Genomic DNA, 6,540 nt, shown 5'->3' with positions numbered 1-6,540 from the left:
CAAGACTTGAGTTTGTGCCACCATATCACAATCCTGGGAGGAATTAATGATTTACAATGGAATAACCAACCACAACCTAGTCTGAGCAGTCACAAGGGGTTGGACTGGATTACTTTATTGGTCTTTCCATCCTTAATGACTCCAGGATGAAAGACGGGGCTGTAACACTTCAGCTGGAGGCTTGCACAAGCTCTTATTGCCCTCCATGAGCTGTCAAAGGAAAGAGCTCATTATGTAGTCAGAGCTTGTGGAACACTGAGTTTGATATTAGAGATGGTGCTTGACACCTTATTTTTGGAGCTCATTCTTTAATCCAACTATTATATTTCATATACTGGGTGTATTTTTAGCCTTTCTGCATCATGCCACCCAGGAGAGGATTAAGCAAATGTCAGTGCTCCGCAGAACTAGTCAGCAGCCATAACTTAACGGGTTGTATTGTAGTTTCAATGATATATATGTATTGCTATGGGAGATTATGCAGAACTATGAGTAAAAAGGGATTCAATTAGAAGACAGACTGCACCAACCATGTCTTTTTGAGTACCTGTAACTGAGGAATGCTGCCCCAAGATTTAGCTGAAGAAGATGAACTTAAAGACACCCTCTTGCTCCCACAGGAACAAAGTATTTAGAGTATGGACTTTGGCTTATGACAGCAAAATCACATTAATTAATTCAGTTCAGAGTTGAAGTTGAAGGATTCAGAAAACAAATGACAAGAATTCCTGAAAATAGAAGAAAAGCCCCAGACTGGACTCATATTTTTTGTGAATCTGTGCCTGGAGGTGTGGTACTTAGGGACATGGTTTAGTGGGATGGGTTGGGGATGGACTCGGTGGCCATAGTGGTCGTTTCCAACCTTAACGATTCTGTGATTCTATCATTTCTTTTGGGGTTAATTCCATGCACAACATTGAATGCTTCAAAGTTCCTTCTTCAGATTTAGACATACCCAGCAAAAATTGCGTCATGGAATATCCCAAGTTGGAAGAATCATCGAGTCCAACTTCCTTTACAGCTCATTCACAAAGAAAAAGCAGAAGGCTGGAGTGGCCCCAAAGAACAAATATTCCTTCTTGTTCTGCATGTTTATGCTGCTCAGAAGCATTATTGCGATACATTCAGTCTGTGCAGCCACCACTTGAACTTTCCCCAACGGAAGATTGTATGCAATCACATGAAAATAAGTGCAATTCAAGGGGTTTGTATAGATTTATCACATGTAAGCAACAATTCAAACTTTATGCTGAAGGAACTCATCCTGTTCTTGATTTGCCTTTGCTGGGTTGCGTGCAAAAGTAGAGTCAGAAATATTCTAAGTGTAATCTCTCTACATACATTATGTGACTGAAAAGCAAAATGTGATGGCAGCACCCATCATCGTATTATCCAGATGATGCAGACTCGAGGGAATGGAGAGGTTAGCAACTCTGAATGCTCAGACAGAAGGAAAAAAATGAGGAAAATAATCCAGACAGGCAGATATGTAACCAAAAAATTAGGTCATTGTATTTCTTGTGGGTCATAGACTCATGGCATGAGTTGGAAGGGACCTCATCCCATGGAATCAGTAGCAACACAGCACTTCAGAATCAATCCATGGCATTTCCTGGGATATCCAGCCAGATAAACACACACACGACACAGCTCCAACAGCCCTAGCTGAAGGCTAACAGCTCATGCTGCTCCTTTTCAAACAGATTCACAGATGTTCTCCCAACAGCTGGTTAATTGGGTCATTGGATTACGAAATTAAGCTCTGTGGTCCTGCTGTGCTAATTAGGGTAGCTGTAGTGCATTATGCTTAGCTCTTCTGGCTGCATCCCAGTTGACTCCACATGTCACTATGACACTGTTGGAAGGAACACCTCTCATGGAGAAGTCTAGAAGTCATCTTTTCCCTTCTGTTTCTGCATGTTCTTTAAAGCAGCACTGTAAAAAAAACAGGAAATCACAAACAAAGAGAAAAGTGATTTTGATGTAAGAGCATGTAGGAAGATTCTGAAGGTGTTGGAAGGGGACTGCAGCACTTTGGAGGACAGGAGGTCTGCTCCTGGGAGGCTGAGATGGTGCAGCAGTCAAAAGAGAGCAGTGGAAAGGACTAAAAGAGAGTTCAGTCATGGGGTTGGGAAGATTTCATGGAGTCATAGAATGGCTGGCTTGGAAGGGACCTTAAAGATCACAGAGCAATAGAGTGGTTGGGTTGGAAGGGTCCTTAAAGATCATAGAACATGAGAATGGATGTGTTGGAAAGGTCCTTAAAGATCATAGAACATGAGAATGGATGTGTTGGAAAGGTTCTTGAAGATAACTGAGTCTCAACCCTCATGCCATGGGCAGGGTTGCCAATCAGTTCAAGAAAAGGAATGATGGTGGCTATGGAGGGAGGCAAGAAGAAGAAAAATCTGAACACAGAAGTGGAAATTTCATGGAAATTCACTTCTTTTCATGTCAGAGAAGTTGTTGTTTGTTGGTGATGGCAAAAGAAAGGGGAGAAGGTTGGAAGTAGTTAGGAAGTAGTGCTGAAATGGAGTAGTGCACAGCTCTGAGGTTAAGAATTGCTTAATCACAGCCTTGGGAGAAGGAAAATGAATGAATGGACTGTTTTGATCAGAATATTTTCTGAATGTGAATTTCTTTTAAATATTGGAATGGAAATAGGAATAAAATAGGAATAGGAATGGAATATGAATAGGAGAGGAAAAGGAATGAAAAAGGAATATGAATAGAAATAGAATAGGGATGGGAGTAAAATAGGAATGGAATAGGATTGGAATAGGAATTGAATAGGAATGGGAATAGGAATGGAATGGAGTAGAATAGGAATTGGATTGGAATAGGAATTGAATAGTATAGGTATGGAATGGAATAGAGTGGGAATAGAAATAGGAATGGAATAGAATAGAGTGGGAATAGGAATGGAATGGAATGGAATGGAATGGAATGGAATGGAATGGAATGGGGGTATACGAATGGAATGGGAATGAGGATAGGAGTGGAATGGAATGGAATAGAATGGAATAGAATAGAAGTAGAGTAGTTCAGGTTGAAAGGATCTACAGAGATCATTGAGTTCAACTGCCTGACCACTTCAGGACTGATCAAAAGCTAAAGCATGTCACTGAGGGCGTTAGACAGATGTCTCTTGAACACTGACAGGCATGAGGCATCAACCACCTCACTAGGAGGCTGTTCCAGTGTTTGATCACCCTCATGGTAAAGAAATCTCCCCACTTTTGGCCAGAAGACCATGTAGGTTCCTTCCTTCTGAACTGCTCTTCATCCACTCACCTCCATCTGTACCCACATCTGGCATTGCTCTGTCCCAACCACAGCACCTGGCGTTGAACTTCATGCTGTTGATTGCTCAATGTGGTGCCTATAGCTTGGCTGCAAGCACTGGGGGCAACATATATCAGTTCCTCCCCACTGACACGTAGCCACACTTCTTTCCCATATCCAGGGGAGGGAAAAAAACCAACTCTGGGGCCACTTGTATTTCTCATGAAGAGTTGTATCTTCCTTTGAACTTGTGCCAGGCTGGAGAGCAGCTGCAACGTGGAATAAAAGGAGTTAAGCAAAATGCCAGCTCTGCATTTCTCACCCATTTGAAGATGCATGTTGTTCAGTAAGCTTTTATAAGCCTCTCGACTGCCTAAGGGGGCTCAGATGATAAGAGCCAACAGGTCTTTGAATGAAGCAAGCACTTTCTTCCATCTGGCAGAATAAATGTAAACAGTGCTGAGGTTTCTGATGGAAGAGATTTTCTAAATCACTTTAGCGGTGACAGAAATCAGAGTCTGAGACTCTTCGCCATGCTGTTTATTTTACAGCAATAGCAATCATTCTTCATACTTAATAAACACCGTTTATCTCAATTGGAGATGTCAAAGATGGCCTGAAAAGCAGAAGATAAAGCATGGGAAAGGAAAAGCAGATAACTAAGCCTGTGGTAATGGTGACCATTTTCAGATTGTTTTCTTCTCATTCATCTTTCAGTTCTAGGGAAAAAAAAACCAAAACAACCCCAAACAAATTTAACCCATCCATCACTCTCATCTACTCACTCTGCTATTGGAAAACAATTAGATTTGAGCTTATTATCTGGGCACTCTTCAGAAGTTGGCCTTACTGCCAATGGGGTCGTTGAGCTGGATATGTCAGAAATGGCAGCTCCTCTCTTTGTTTCTTGTCTAAAGCTTCCTAACCTTCTGGCTCAGAACTGTCTGCACCTCAGCAACCCAAAAAGGAACTATGGTTAAGTATAAATATCCTCTTCCATTCCCATCCATACTCCATCCCTATTCATACTCCATTCCTATTCGTATTCCATTCCTATCCTATTTTGTTCTTATACCATTCCTATTCCATTGTCTTAAGAATGATGTCAAAACACCCTAGAGCTTTTACCTCCTTCACAGCTGGTAGCACATCACACTATTCCTTTGCTTCTTGACTGCAAAAGAGAGATAACAAGGAAGTTTAGAGGTCAATGAAAGGCATTCAGTGGATGTCTGTATCTCCCTCTTTCACCTTCTACTCAATAAAGAAGAAATCTGGATGACCATCTAAGACAAGACACTTGATTTTTATCTAGCTGAGGTTAGGGGAGATTAATTGCAGCCTCAGATCTCAGCATTTCAGCAAATATACTCAATGAGCAAATGAATAACATGACTTTGGAAGGAAAATATTTGGCTCAAGAGCAGCGTTAATCTGAGAATCAGCAGAAATCCCCTGCTCCCATCCACTCACATGGCAGCAGGGCCCCAAGGGTTGGCTCACTCATCAATGTCAGCATCTGGCACCTGACTACTCCAGAAAGCACCTGCAATCATGCTCATTAATGCCTTTATCTCTCATCATTTTAATCTACCAAAGCAAGATTGCAAACAAGAGAACAGGCAGATAAAGGGAAGGGAGCAGACAGGTGGTTTGGGCAGCAAACAGCTGAAGTAAATAGGAGCCAGTTTTGCAGATAGACCCGGAGTGTGTCCAAAGAACACACTTTAGACTGAACCAACATTAAATTTGGCTAAGGAAACATTTTCTTATCCTTTTACTTTTCCTTTTGATTTTCTTTCCCTTTACTTTTTTCCCTTCCATTTTTCCTTTTCCTTTCTCCTTCCCTTTCTCCCTCTCATTCTTCTTCTCTTTCCTTTCTCCCTTCCTTTCTCCTTCTCTTTCTCTTCTCCTTTCTCCTCCTAGTTCTCTTTCTCCTTCCCATTCCTTCCCTTTCTCCTTAGAACCATAGAATCCTTCCTTTTCCCCTTTTTCCTTTCCTTTCTCCTCCTATTTATCTTTCTTCTTCTCTTTCCTTTCTCCTTCTCTTTCTCTTCTCCTTTCTCCTCCCAGTTCTCTTTCTCCTTCCCATTCCTTCCCTTACTCCTTAGAATCATAGAATCCTTCCCTTTCCCCTTTTCCTTTCCTTTCTCCTCCTATTTCTCTTTCTTCTTCTCTTTCCTTTCTCCCTTCCTTTCTTCTTTTCCTTTCTCCTTCTCCTTCTCTTTTCCTTTCTCCTCCTAGTTCTTTCTCCTACCTTAATTCCTTCCCTTTCTCCTTAGAATCATAGAATCACAGAATCCTTCCTTTCCCCCTTTTTCCTTTCCTTTCTCCTCCTATTTCTCTTTTTTCTCTTCTCTTTCTCCTTCCCTTTCTCCCTCTCTTTCTTCTTCTCTTTCCTTTCTCCCTTCCTTTCTCCTTCTCTTTCTCTTCTCCTTTCTCCTCCTAGTTCTTTCTCCTTCCCATTCCTTCCCTTTCTCCTTAGAATCATAGAATCCTTCCTTTTCCCCTTTTTCCTTTCCTTTCTCCTCCTATTTCTCTGTCTTCTTTTCTTTCCTTTCTCCCTTTCTCCCTCTTTCTTCTTCTCTTTCCTTTTTCTCTCCATTCTTCCTTCTCTTTCTCCTGATCGTTCCTTTCTTTCCCCCTTCCCCTTCCTTTTCTCCTTCTCTTTCTCTTCTCCTTTCTCCTCTCAGTTCTCTTTCTCCTTCCCATTCCTTCCCTTTCTCCTTAGAATCATAGAATCCTTCCCTTTCCCCTTTTTCCTTTCCTTTCTCTTTCTATTTCTTCTTCTCTTTTCTTTCTCCCTTCATTTCTCCTTCTCTTTCTCCTGGTCTTCCTTTTCTTTTCCCCTTCCATTTCTCCATCCATCTCTTGGAGTGGTCCTCCCCAGCAGTCATTATTGGGGCCCATTCTCTTTAATATCTTTATTGACGATCTGAGTGAGGTAACTGAATACATACTCACTAATTTGTGGATGAAGTATCAATCTCCTGAGGGTAGGAAGGCCCTTCATAGGGATTCGGATATGTTGGATTGATGGGTTGAGGTGAGTGGGATGAAATTCAACAATATCAAGTGCTGGATCCTGTTGTTTGATTACAACAACCCTTTCTGAGGGTTATGCGATGGTTAAAATGTGCGTTTATTGTTTATTTCAGGGTTCAGATTCTTTACCTCAGTAGAGAAGAACAACCCCACACAAAATGGGGGAGCGGTTCCTTTAAGGCGATTCCTTCCCGCCCTTCTCCCCGCCGA

At 41.7% G+C, this 6,540-nt stretch overlaps 1 long non-coding RNA gene across 2 annotated transcripts; it reads right to left on the bottom strand.

The window, feature by feature from the left end:
• Positions 1-89: 89 nt before the first annotated feature.
• Positions 90-6,525, bottom strand: LOC116654240. Of its 2 annotated transcripts, none has more exons than XR_004309292.1 (4): positions 6,246-6,525; positions 4,414-4,459; positions 3,295-3,554; positions 90-1,935 (listed from the first exon to the last, which is right to left on the bottom strand). It is a non-coding gene; the product is annotated as an uncharacterized LOC116654240 (long non-coding RNA). The 2 variants fall into 2 exon arrangements; XR_004309295.1 differs by having other exon boundaries at positions 6,250-6,525.
• Between the last annotated feature and the right edge of the window lie 15 nt (positions 6,526-6,540).

The sequence above is a fragment of the Coturnix japonica genome, chromosome 1 (assembly GCF_001577835.2).
Source record: "Coturnix japonica isolate 7356 chromosome 1, Coturnix japonica 2.1, whole genome shotgun sequence".
Lineage (NCBI taxonomy): Eukaryota > Metazoa > Chordata > Aves > Galliformes > Phasianidae > Coturnix > Coturnix japonica.
The sequence above is the reverse complement of the archived record's forward strand: the minus strand, read 5'-3'. Positions and strand labels throughout refer to the sequence as shown.